This window comes from Bos mutus, chromosome 6 (genome assembly GCF_027580195.1).
Source record: "Bos mutus isolate GX-2022 chromosome 6, NWIPB_WYAK_1.1, whole genome shotgun sequence".
Classification (NCBI taxonomy): domain Eukaryota; kingdom Metazoa; phylum Chordata; class Mammalia; order Artiodactyla; family Bovidae; genus Bos; species Bos mutus.
Genome location: NC_091622.1, coordinates 45,718,356 through 45,732,097, shown reverse-complemented (window position 1 = coordinate 45,732,097; position 13,742 = coordinate 45,718,356). Strand labels below are relative to the sequence as shown.

General features: G+C 38.3%; 1 protein-coding gene and 1 long non-coding RNA gene across 6 annotated transcripts in view; one reads left to right on the top strand and one right to left on the bottom strand.

Annotated features, from left to right (window-relative positions):
- RBPJ (recombination signal binding protein for immunoglobulin kappa J region) overlaps window positions 1-13,742 on the bottom strand; it is a 241,823-nt gene that overhangs the window by 117,843 nt on the left and 110,238 nt on the right. The gene's annotated exons all lie outside the window — the stretch shown is intronic.
- LOC138988221 (uncharacterized) overlaps window positions 1-13,742 on the top strand; it is a 34,232-nt gene that overhangs the window by 3,763 nt on the left and 16,727 nt on the right. For 3 of the 5 annotated variants that reach the window (XR_011464501.1, XR_011464500.1, XR_011464499.1), the window contains exons 3-4: window positions 4,480-4,952; window positions 12,515-12,618. This is a non-coding gene — a long non-coding RNA (uncharacterized lncRNA). The remainder of the gene's footprint in view (window positions 1-4,479; window positions 4,953-12,514; window positions 12,619-13,742) is intronic. The other 2 variants (XR_011464502.1, XR_011464503.1) reach the window with 2 other exon arrangements.

Below are 13,742 nucleotides of genomic sequence, written 5' to 3'. Positions count from 1 at the left end.
TCATCTGATCTGGAACCATTGCCATCTAAGAGCCCTAGCCACAGAAAGCCGTGGTAACCATGGTAACTCAAATTACAACTCCCATTCACCCTAATACATGCTTTACCTGTATTCTTTCCTTGTCCTAGTAAATGATATTCCATCCTTCCATTTAAGCCAAGAACCCTGGAGTCATTCTCACTTTCTTTCTTTCTTACATCCAACATTCAACCTAACAAAATCTTGCTAGCTCCACCTTCAGAATAGACTCACAGTCCAAACACATCCACACCTCTATGGCAACCGGCCCAGTCTAACCCATCTCATCTCTCACCTGTTGTCAAGGAAGTCTAATAACTAGTTCTGCCTTCATCCATTTTGCCTTTTCTCAGTCTGTTCTCAGTAGACAATTCAGTGTAACTCTCTAGAACTCTCCAATGGCTTTCCTACTTTCCTATGAGGCCTACTGCCCAAACCCCATACCTCGACCTCGTCTCTTCCCCTTGCTCATTGAGCCCCAACCAGCATCGTTCCTTGTGTTCCTAGGATGCACCAGGCACACCCTCAACTTCTGTCTTTGCTCTTTTCCCTAGATGCCTTATAGATCCTTCCTTTACTGCTTTCAGGTCTTTGCTTAAATGTCACCTGCTCAGAGAGCCCTTCCATGACCACCCTTCACAAAAGTAACTCTTGTTACTCCCTGTTCCCTCTCTCTTTATTTTTCCCATGATCCTATTGTAAACTAACATACCATACATCAGATCTGTGTATTGTGTCTATTATCTGCCTACCTCCCCCCATTACAATCTTAATGTGAGCAGGGACTTTATTCTATTTTGTTTATTGTTCATACCTCAGCCATCAGAACAATGCCTGCTGCAGGATAGATGCTCAGTAAGTATTTGTAGAATGAATAGGATGTCTTCCACTTCTAGAACAGATTAGAAATTATTCTAAAGACTCACTAAGCCTTCCAGACTTTAAAAGAATATCGAGGCTAGACCAGTAGCAAATACCCCAGTGCCATCTTGCCTGGGGAAGGCCTATAGAGCAAACACCTGTGTTAACTTTTTGCAAAAAACAATTCTTACTCTTGAGTTAGGCCAGTAGTTGTGCCTACACTTCCGTAAAGTGTTTCCTTTACTCTCCATTTTAGCTTCCCTCATAGCTCAGTCAGTAAAGAATCTGCCTGCAATGCAGGAGACCTGGGTTTAATTCCTGGGTCAGGAAGATTTCCTGGAGAAGGAAATGGCAACCCACTTCAGTATTCTTGCCTGGAGAATCCCACGGATAGAGGAACCTAGCAGGCTACAGTCCGTGGGGTCGCAAGAGTCAGACACAACTTAGCGACTAAACCACCACCACCACCACCAGGAAAGAAAACACTATTGGCAGGATATAAATACGCATTCTCATCTGTTGCTAGTGGAGTGAAAATGGGTATGCCATGCTAAGTCACTTCAGTCACGTCCGACTCTGTGTGATCCTATGAACTGTAGCCCATCAGGCTCCTCTGTCCATGGGATTCTCCAGGCAAGAATATTAGAGTGGATTGCCATTCCCTTCTCCAGAGGATCTTCCCACCCAGGGATCAAACAGACATGTCTTATGTCTAACTTGCGTTGGCAGGCGGGTTCTTTACCACTAGCACCACCTGGGAATCATAATCTTTATGAAAACCATTTTGATAAAACTTATCTCTACCTATTAATCCTACAACTCTGTTTCTAGAAATCTGTCTTATGAATATATTCACATTTGTGAAATTACCTGTACATATAGTATAGCATTGGTCTTCCCTTGTGGCTCAGCTGGTAAAGAATCCGCCTGCAATGTGGGAGACCTGGGTTCGATCCCTGGGTTGAGAAGATCCCCTGGAGAAGGGAAAGGCTACCTACTCCAGTATTCTGGCCTGGAAAATTCCATGGACTCGTCCATGGGGTCGAAAACAGTCGGACACAACTGAGTGAATTTCACTTTCACTTTCATAGTGTAGCATTAGTGATGGTAGAGAATACCTTAACAATCTAAATGTCGATCAAGAGGTGTCTTATTTATTTAAAAATATATATGTATATTCATAGAATCAAATAGTATTCATTTGTTAATAAGCAGAGGGTGCTTTTATGTACTTACATGGAAGGATCACAAAGTTTAAAAAAACAAGGTGCAAAATAATTATAGGTAAATAATACTTATTTGCCTATATGTATCTAAAAGGATTCTGGAAGGATACACGAGAAACTAATAATGACTGCTTCGCTGTAAGGAATTCAACTGTTGGAGGATATAGCTGAAGAGGTGGCTTATCTTGGATCCTTTGAATTTTGTAGAAGCACACATATATTTTTTTTCAAAATATAAAACATTTTTAAAGGGGGGAATGAAAGGGAATAAATGTGCAAGAAGAAAAAAATGATCAAAGTGTTTTCTTTTTCCCACCTGCTAGAAAATTATTTTCTAAAAGATGTGATGTATATGATAATAATACCACCTCAGTAGAATTAAGAACTGCAGAACTGTCAGGACTTAATCCCGGTCATCTGGTAGCATTGAGTCCATTCAAGCAGCAAGTTCAGAGTCCCTACTGCTCCATGTCAGATATCATCTTTCATGGTTTACAAAGATGGGTAGTACAGAGACTTCAGGGGACCCCCCAGGTAATAGAGTACACAGACCAGTTGCAGGGTAATTTTAGGGTGGAGGCATGAGTTTAATCGCATTGGGGTACAGAGGAAGAAGCACCTAACTCTTGCCTGATGGGCCCAGGGAAACCTTGCAGAGATGACTTTTGAGCTAAATCTTAGTGGAGTGGGAGTTCAGAAGACAGTAAGAGGAGGAAGCATAAGAAGCACAGGAAACAGCATGTTCAGGCTCTGAGGTGTGAAAGAGCATCTTGTATTCAGGGGAACTCCAGGTGCTGCATGTAGAAGCGGGGGTAGACAACCTAGGCAGGGTAACTAGAAGGACCTGGTAAAAAGGTGGTCCTCACAAGTTGGTGGGTTCCACTCCCTAAGACTCTGAATGAGTAAATCTGTGCTGGAGCCCAGGAATAGGCATTTCTAAGAAGACTGATCAGGGATTCTGGTGCAAATTGTCCATGAATCAAGCTTTGAGAATCTTTGTTGTAGGAGTTAGATGTAACCTTTCTTCAGGAGTTTCACAGTAAAGGGAGCAATGGCATATAGTTTCTTGGTTAAAAACAATAAATGAAATATTTAAATATTAATAAGTTTGGGGGCTTCAGTATATATCCCCCTGGAAGAGGGCATGGCAACCCACTCCAGTGTTCTTGCCTGGAGAATCCCCATGTACAGAGGAACCTGGTGGGCTGCAGTCCGTGGGGTCGACTGAGCAACTAAGCACTGCATAGCACAGTACCAGTATATATCCAGTAGATGCGTGAAGCAAATAGTGGCAATGAGATGAACACATTTGTGAAAGGATCGTGTTTTGCTCTGGTGGTTTAAACATAGCAGATGTTTCAACATTGCTTTCATTCTAAGGTTAAGTTACACCAACTCATATTAATGAGACACACCAGAACACTGAAAATTTTACTAGGCAGCCCCATGATGGAGAATACTGGTTCTACCCCCACATTGCATGGGTTCCAACTGTAGAACCTGAGACAAGCTATTTAACCTAGCAATACCTCAGTTTCCTTGCCCGTAAAATAGAGAATAGCAACTAATTCATAGGGTTGTCATGAGGATTCAAAGTGTTAGTTCTGTTGAAAGCACATAGAAAGATACCTGTAACATAGTTGCTATAGTAGTGTTCATTTTTATCACTGTTATTTTTTATTTAATAAATACATAAAATGCCTTCATCTCATGAAAATTGTTGTGAAGCATATCAAATTGTCTTTAATGCTTCAATAATCAATGTTAATATAGCCAAACATAGAGATGATTTTATCCAGATTGATGTTAATTCATTTAACATACCCATTCAGAAATGGCAATGTCATCATTATTATTTAATTTCTAAAAGATTCACATGTTCAAAAAGGTTAAGAAACCTGCTGTAAAATGCCAACAAGAGCCTCTGAGGATGTAAAGCAGGGCTTGATGTGATCAGATTGTGGAGAGGCTGTGTGCCTAAGAAAATCTTCCTAATAACTCTTATTAGAAATTGAAAGCCTTTTGCTTCACAGAAGTCTCTTAACTCATGATTTTCATTCATCCTGATGCCTCCCTTTTTAATGAAAGTATCCCTTTCATTTTCTACTGCGTCCTAGTTAAGGTTAATAAAATGTATATGAGATTGAAAAAGTTTATTTTCCTTAAAGACTATGTAAGTCTATAAGGAAAATGAACTCTAATTCTAGAATTAAAAGAAATAAAGAGATCACTGAAAGTAAGTCACAGAACAGGCTTCAGGAAGGTGAACTTGAGAAACAAAAATAAATATTTACCCTTTGCTTTCCAATTGTGTTTGATTTTATACAGGATTCTTTGGCCCTGAGAATTTTCTTTCTTTTTTCTTTCTTTTTAGGTCCAAGTAAAGCAAAGCTTGAGGAGCGCATGACAACCACTCCAGTATTCTTGCCTGGTGGAGAATCCCATGGACAAGGAGCCTGGCAGGCTACAGTCCAAAGGGTCCCAAAGAGTCCCAGACACGACTAAAGTGACTTAGGATGCTTTCACACAAACAAGCTTAACATATGCAGCACTTCAGGAAGGCGAAAGAAGAAAAATGATAAACCATTTACTCTAATGATGTGAAATGCAAATGGAATCAAATATACCTTTGGTAAGAAGAATGTGTACAGGTCATATAATTTCTTTTTCTTTTTATAACATAAACAAGATAAAGCAAGTTAACACTACCTATGCAGGGACTTCCCTGGTGGTCCGCTGGCTAAGCCTCCAGGCTCCAATACAGGTTTGATCCCTGGTCAGGAAACTAGATGCCACATGCCGCAACTAAAGATCCCGCATGCCACAACTAAGACCTCGCACAGTCAAGTAAGTAAATACTTTAAAAAAGAAAAGAAGAAAGAAAAAAAAACTACACAAAAAGTAACACCACTATATGATTTGTAAAATTCTAGTTGTGAAAGTTGCTTAGTCCTGTCCAACTCTTTGCAACTCCATTGGCCACCTGATGCAAACAAAGAACTGACTCACTGGAAAAGACCCTGATGCTGGGAAAGATTGAAGGAGGGAGGAGAAGGGGCTGACAGAGAACGAGATGGTTGGATGGCATCACTGACTCAATGGACGTGAGTTTGAGTAAACTCCGGGAGTTGGTGATGGACAGGGAAGCCTGGTGTGCTGCAGTCTATGGGGTCGCAAAGAGTCAGACACAACTGAGTGACTGAACTGAACTGAGTTGTGAAAAGTGAAAGTCAAAGTCGCTCAGTCATGTCCGACTCTGTGACCCCGTGGACTTTACAGTCCATGGAATTCTCCAGGTCAGAATACTGGAGTGGGTAGCCTTTCTCCAGGGCATCTTCCCAACCCAGGGATCCATTCCAGATGGATTCCTTACCAGCTGAGCCACAGTTGCCGCTGCTGCTGCTGCCGCCAAGTCGCTTCAGTTGTGTCTGACTCTGTGCGACCCCATAGACGGTAGCCCACCGGGCTCCCCCATCCCTGGGATTCTCCAGGCAAGGATACTGGAGTGGGTTGCCATTTCCAAGAATGTATTTGAGTTTTGATTTTCTAAATGTTCTGCTTTGTTATATATCTTATATTGTGGTTTTTGATTCCATGTTGAATCAATGTTGAACAGTCATAATCAGCAAAACAGCTGGGGTAGAAAGGAAAAAAGCTTTGGACTAACTCCGTCATTGAGTCCTACCTCCACCACTAGCCAGCTAGCTAACTTTGGGCAAGCTAACTTTTCCTTATGTGCAAATGGGGGAATGTAAAACCTATGGCTCACAACTATTTTGAAAATTATTTGAGATATTACATGAAATAACTGGGGACGTAGTAAGTACTCAGTAAATGCTGTTTCTTTAGGAAATTCTACCACCCATGACTGCTCAATTTTCTTTTATATTAGATGGACTAAGACTCTCTGCCTTAGAGATTTGTTGTACAAATCAAATCAGGTAATTATATAGATAATTAAATGGCAAGAATTATCTTTAAATAAGTTTATTGTATTTATTTGGGTTGGCACATTTATTTGTAAAAATTTGAGTATGGTTTTATAGCAAATCAATAGGGCAGAAAAAGACCCCTACATTTTCTCCCCTGGCCTGAGTTACTATTAACCTGGGGCATAAATGACCTTTAAAAGTTTTTCAAAGAAAGCCTACTCAAAGGGTTTACTCTTTGTATCTGTGTTGTTTTGTGTCAGAGATAGTGTAATGATAAGTATCAACTTGCAGATATGACCTTTGTGGCTAGCACCCTTGTCCAAAATAGACTACGGACCAAGATCAACTTTGGAAACAGTCTATTAAACAACCACTGACAAATAGTGAAAGATACCAAACAATTACCATCTCCTGAAATACCTAGCTCTGTCAAAGACAATGGAGAATCCCCGTGAACATCATAATGAGAGTTGTACATTGTCACTTTAAAAATTGCCATTATGTCAGTATGTTGATATTTTTTATTTTAATTAAAAAAATTTAATTGTCATTATGTCAACAAATGGAAATTAAAGAAGTAACCTTGTGAAATGACTGCAGGAAAAAAAAATAAGAATTTTTAAGTAAGCTATCAATAAATATTGAGTACAAATTTAATTCAGTGCAATAGGAGAAATAGAAAAGTTTCATCTCAGTCTCATATTGATGTATTTAATTTCTGAACTGCATTAGAGAACTCTATGTAAAGGAATCCTTAACAACTCCTTGTCACATATTGGGGCTTCCGTGGAGGCTCAGACGGTACAGAATCTGGCTGCAGTGCAGGAGACCCAGGTTTGTCCCTGGGTTGAGAAGATCCCGTGGAGAAGGGAATGGTTACTCACTCCAGTATTCATGCCTGGAGAATTCTATGGAAAGAGGAGCCTGGGGGATTCCCATATTCCAACTGGTATTGTCCTACGTGTACTTTTTTCTCTCTTAAATGGTTATTTGACAAAATTCTACCCTGATTAGCATTCTGTGGAAGGTAAAATAAATTGTATCAAGGTGTTACTAATATAGTATCCCACTAGTGGAAAAAAACATTTCTCAAGATCTTAGCTGCAAATTGCCTCCCATCTAAGTACTTTGAGAAGATTTGGAAATTTATGCTTTTTTTTTTTCCTTTCTCCCAGCTTTCAAAACCCTTGGCTTAAATTCTACCCTCAGAATTACTTCTGACTTCAGTGAGAGTTATAAACTATCGTTTGGGAGGAACATTTGGCTCTTGCTTTTTCAAGTCTAAAGTTCTCCAGAAATGTTCTTATGAAATGTGAATCTGATTTTCATCATGCAGTTTTACCTACATAGCATCATATTTTCCTTCACCAGCAAACACTAAGTATTTTATTTTTAACTAGCAAGGCTATATCTTTATTTGCATGGTACTTTCCAAGTTTCCAAAATAGGAAACAAATCACAGAATCTAGGCCAAAGAAAAGGACTTAAGAACTGAAAGAAAACTTCTGAAAAACAGATTACATGCAGAAGTACTCAGTTTTATAAAACAGAGGATTTTTTAAAAGTCATATGCCAATCTAACATGCAGCAGAGCCGCTTTCTGTTTAAAGGGATACTGTGATATGCAGTTTGTGAAATGTCAATAATATGATTAAGTCTACACCATCCCAAGCCTTCTGACAAACATTGTCTCAGTCAGTCCTCAGGACAAAGCCGCAGATAGGCTCTCTGAGTGATGAGACTCAGAGAGCTTCACTTGCACAAGTTATACTTCTAGAAGTGGAATACATGCTTGAGAGGTTTGTTTGGGCTTTTTTGCTACAGAAATTTAAATTATTTTATTATTACAATCTGATAGAGAATATATTGTGTCATATACTCAGAGGAGAAGGGGATGACAGAGGATGAGATGGTTGGATGGCATCACCAACTCAATGGACATGAGTTTGAGTGAACTCTGGGAGTTGGTGATGGACAGGGAGGCCTGGCATGCTGCTGTTCATGGGGTTGCAAAGAGTCGGACATGACTGAGCGACTGAACTGAACCGAATACTCAGAGTATCAGATTATAATTTTAAAAGTTATTTATAAAAATATAAATTCTAAAGAATGCAAAAGATTTATTTTTAAAAAGCCAGTAATATTACATATATATGTGTGTGTCTGTGTGTAAATCAGTCATATGAACTAGTAACAGTGAGTGGCTAAGGATAGGTAGCTTAGACAGAGAGAAGACGTAATACTCTTGTGGATTTTTTTGCCATATTATTTTAAAAAATAATTCACCAAGGACCTCACAATAAAAGAAGCCTACAATCCCTAAATATAAACACATAAATGCTCCACTGAATTCCAGCAAACACTGAACAAAGTAGGAATAGAAGGGAGCTTCCTCAACCTGATAAAGGCATCTATGAAAAATCCAGAATCAATGTCATTTTTAAACATAAAAGATTTATATTTTCCCAAAGATTATATTTTCCCACTAACATGAGTAAGAAGACAAAGACTTCCATCAGGATCACTTGTATTCAACCTTGTACTGGAGATGCTACCCAAGCAATTTGGCAAGAAAATTAAATAAAGGGTATCCAGGTTGAAAAGAAGAATGAAAAATGTCTCTGTTTGCAAATGATAGGACTGTATATACAGAGAATTCTAAGGATTCCACTAAAAATGCATTAGAACTAATATATAAGTTTAGCAAGTTTGCAGGATACAAAGTCAGTATTCAAAAATCAGTTGCCTTTCTGGGACTTCTCTGGTAGTCCAGCAGCAAAGACTCTGTGCTCCCAATGCAGGGAGCCTGGGTCAGGCCCCTGGTCAGGGAACTAGATACCACATGCCAAGACCTGGCACAGCCAAATAAATAAAATATTTTAAAAATGATTGACAGACGGTAAAGAATATTAAAAAATCAATTGAGACAAAGATTCCATTAGCATTCAAAAGAGTAAAATACTTAGGAATAAATTTAACAGAAAGAAAGCTGTTCTTATACTCTGAAAACTATAAAATATTATAAAAAGATAATTTTAAAGATCTAAATAAGTAAATGGAAATCCATGTTCATGGATTGAATTTGATGTGTAGAATCAACAAAATCACTATCAAAATTCCAACTGTACAGTTTGCAGAAATGGACAAGTTGTTCCTAAAATTCACATGAAGATTTAAGGAACCCAGAATAGCCAAACCAATATTGGAAAAGAAAAACAGAGGTGGAGCAGTTATGCTTCCCCTTTTCAAAACTCACTACAAGACTGTAGTAATCAAGGCTGTGTGGTGCATGTATAAGGTAGACATATAGTTCACTGGAGTAGAATTCAGAGTCTAGACATAAACCCTCACATGTGTGGTCAGTTGATTTCCATCAAGAGTATGAAAACAATTCAGTGGGGAAAACATAGCCTTCAACAAATGGTGCTGGGACAACTGGCTATCCATATGCAAAATAATGAACTTGGGTTCTGAACTTTACAACATATATTACAATTACCTTAAAATGGATCATAGACGTAAATGTAAAAACTAAAACCATAGAACTCTTAAAGGAAAGCATATATCTTCATGAACTTGGATTAGCAATGGTTTCTTAGATATGACACCAAAAAGCACAAGCACAACAACAGCAACAAAAATAAATTGTCCTTCATTAAAATTAAACTTTTGTACTTCAGAGCACACTCTCAAGAAAGTGAAAAAAACACCCCATAGAATGGGAGAGAATATTTGCAAAACATTTATCTGATAAGGACTAATATCTGAAATATATAAAGAATTCTTAAAACTGAGTAATAGGATAACCTATAATAGAAAAGAATACTAAAAAACAATGCATATATGTATGAAAACTGAGTCCATTTGCTGTACAGCCGAGATTGGCACAACATTGTAAATCAACTGTACTTTTAAAAAATTGAATAATAAAAACAGAAATAACCCAATTTAAAAATGGGCAAAGGAGCTAAATAGATATTTCTTCAAATAAGACATGCAAATGGCCAGTAAGCACATGGAAAAATATTCAACATCATTAAGTATCAGAAAAATGCAGATCAAAACCACAATGAAATACGATTTCATGCCCATCAGGATGGCAACAATCAAGAAGACAGATAATGGTATGTTGTCAAGGATATAGAAAAATTGAAACCCTTAGGCTTTGGTGGTAGGAATGTAAACTAAAGAAGGCATTTTGAAAAACAGTCTGACAGTTCCTCAAAAGGTTAAAGATAGAGTTACCATATGACCGGCGATTCTCCTAGGTATATACCAAAGAGAACTGAAAAACATGTCCAAACAAAAACTTGTCCATGTATGGTCAGGGCAGCATTATTTATAACAGGTAAAAAGTAGGAAAAAAAAACAAATGTCCATTAACTGATGCATGGATAAATAAAATTTCATGTATCTATAAGATGGAACATTATTAGGCCATAAAAAGAAATGAAATACTGATACATGATGCAATGTGAATAAACCTTAAAAACATGCTATATGAAAGGAACAAGTCACAAAAGGCCCCATATCGTATGATTCTGTGTATGTCAACTATCTTGAATAGACAAAACTACAAAGATAGAAAGTAAATTAATGGTTGCCTCGGTCTAGAGAGTATAGGGTGGGGTGTGTTGTGAGTGACTGCTAAAAGTTATAGGACTTCTTTTGGAATGATGAAAATGTTCTAAACTTGATTGTGGTGATTGTTGCACAACTTTGTGAACAGACTAAAAACCATCCACTGAGCAACTGAACCGGACTGATTGAATGTACGTACGCTAGCATGAATTATATCCCAATAAAGCTGTTAACAAAAAAAGCAGAAAAAAAACTAAAATTTAATTGTATTCAATTAGAGCCAGCTTCCCTTGTGGAAATTCCCTGGAGAATTCTATGGCCTGTGTGACTTTCACTTTCAATTAGATGCTTTAAAAGTCCATATGATCATAACCTTTACCTTATTCATGTGTGTGCTTAGTCGGTCAGTCGTGTCCGACTGTTTGTGACCCCATGGATTGCAGCCTGCCAGGCTCCTCTGTCCATGGGGATTCTCCAGGTAAGAATACTGGAGTGGGTTGCCACGCCCTGCTCCAGGGGATCTTCCTGACCCAGGGATCGAACCCAGGTCTCCCACATTGCAGGATTCTTTACCATTTGAGCCACCAGGGAAGCCCAAGACAACTGGAGTGGGTAGCCTATCCCTTCTCCAGGGAAACTTCCTGACCCAGAAATCGAACTGGGGTTCTTCCGCATTGCAGGCAGAGTGAGCTATGTGGACAAATAACTAATAATCTCCATAGAATAGTCATCACTATGTCAGTTGATTGACCCTCTAGCTTCATAGTAGGTTTGAGATTATATTTGTGTCAAGGGTGATGGTCCTTAACATTGCATAAGTGAACTGACCTCGCTTTTTTGTTTGTTTTTGGTCTCATCTCATGGCATGTGAAACTTCCCCGACCTGGGATCCAACCAGAGCTCCCTGCAGTAGGAGCACAGAATCTTAACTATTGAACCACCAGAGAAGTCCTCAGTTGCCTCCTTATAGCCTCTACTCCACCAAATACCCTTCAAGGCCCTGATGACTCAATTGATCCTATTCTACTTTCATCTTATTGAATCTATTCCTCTGTTGTCCATTGATTCAAAAAGAAACATTTCCTGAACACCTCCTATGAGCCCAGCAGTCTTCTAAGCTCCCGTGAAGACTGGTTTGAGCAAGTAAGACAAGATCACTGCCCTCAGGGAACTTGAGTTCAAAGATGGAGACTTAGATAATAAAAGAGTAAACAAACTAATGGGACTTCCCAGGTGGCTGTCTGCCTTCAACGTGAGAGACTTTTGTTCGATCCCTGGGTCAGGAAGATCCCTGGGAGGAGGAAACGGTAAACCACTCCAGTATTTTTGCTGGGAAAATCCCAGAGGAGCCTGGCGGGATATAGTACACAGGGTCACAAAGAATAGGACACGACTGAGCAACTGAGCACAAAACAAACAAATAAGGAGGACCATTTTAAACAATGATGAAAGCTAGGCTAAAAATTAAATAGGAGTGAAAAATGCTAAGAGGAAAGGGAAGTTGATTTTATTTAGATCAACTGCACTCTTAATGGTAAATTCCTTTCATTGTACTTAAACTGCTCGGAAGTACTTTAATTGTGTAATTCTCTTTAAAAGCTTTTCAAACAATACAAGTAGAGAGCAACAACCTTTACAGTTTTAAGTTCATTCTTTAGACTCTAGCAGGATGTGGATACTGAGGCCTTTCAAAAGTATAGACTTGGATATTTCTACCTTTCTTTGGTAAAGTTTACATAGAAAAAGGAAAGTGATGAGCATTCACATTCTGAATGCCTATTAAAAATGGACAAGTCTTCTTAACATCTATTCATGTTTATAATCCATCTCCCCACAGCCCCACCCAACCCTCCCACCCAGTGCTGGGAGTTAGATGTTTTTATCTGTATTTCACAGGTGAAGGAAGTGTTTTAACCAAGAACACCGAGGTCAGAAGTGGACAAACCAGTTTCCATGCCATCTTTTTGCCTCCAAGTCAAGAACCCTTTTGCTTATACCAGGTAACCTATAATTTCATGCCATTCCTGCTCTTCCAAAAACCTTGCTTCTTCATTAAGAGGTTTTCAGTAAAAAAAAAAAAATACTGTGAAGGGAGTTGGTGTATGTTTAAGTTTGGCCTAAGTGTTTCAGCTTCATTAAAAAAATCACAATATGTAACTTCCCATTTCATTTCGCCTGTTTGGTCACATATTATGAGAGCTAATATTCAGAAATATCTGTTTGTAAGAGGAGTGATTACTACACTATTTTAAAAGCCCATCTTAACTGTCTTTTCTGAGAAGTGGCTTGCTGTTTACCAGGATAATGCAATTCCTGTTTGTATATTATAAAATTAGTAGAGTTTATATGAAGAAAATCTTTTTCTTTTGTTCTACCCCATGAAATGATGCCTTTTCATGATGATTAAAAGCAAGACAGCCTAAAATGCTATATTAGTTCACAAAAATTTCTCAGAATGATATATTAAAACTGAAACTGAAACTGTTATGGAGGTGGTAAAATCTACTCACATTCAATTACCTTTGGGCAAAAAAAAAAAAAATAGATACCCTCAGTATCTGCAGTATCTGTACTATGTGTTAATAATGGTGATGACACTAGCATGAAACTCAGGGTGAATCCTCTAGATAAGGGTGCTCTTCTAAACAGAAGAGTTCCTTAGAAGAGTGGATAAATATGTATACCCTTACAGTTGACTAAGGTGTAAAATGAGACACACTCAAGATGTTATACTAAATTTTGCCTAGAACATAGGAATCATTTTGAAATGTGACTGGTTTTCAGCTTCTTAGCTGACTTTCCCTCCCCTGCCCTGTCCCTAAATAGTTTATTTTTTTGAGGAATACAATATTTATTTCACAGTCTTTTTCCTATTTTGGAGTTCTTTTCTTTCATTTTTTTGGCCCTGGAGGGAAATACGATGTTTCTTCAGGTCAGGTTGCATATTATGAGATAATAATACAGCTTTCTCTGTCTTATGCTTTACCCTAGGAGTTTAGATTTTAAATACCTCTAAAATGATTAGTCTTAATTCTTCTTCAATAGATTTGACAGATTAACTTCTTTAATGGTTTTAATTTGTATTTCAGTAACTGCAGTGGTCTTCCTGTCTCTAAAATGTGAA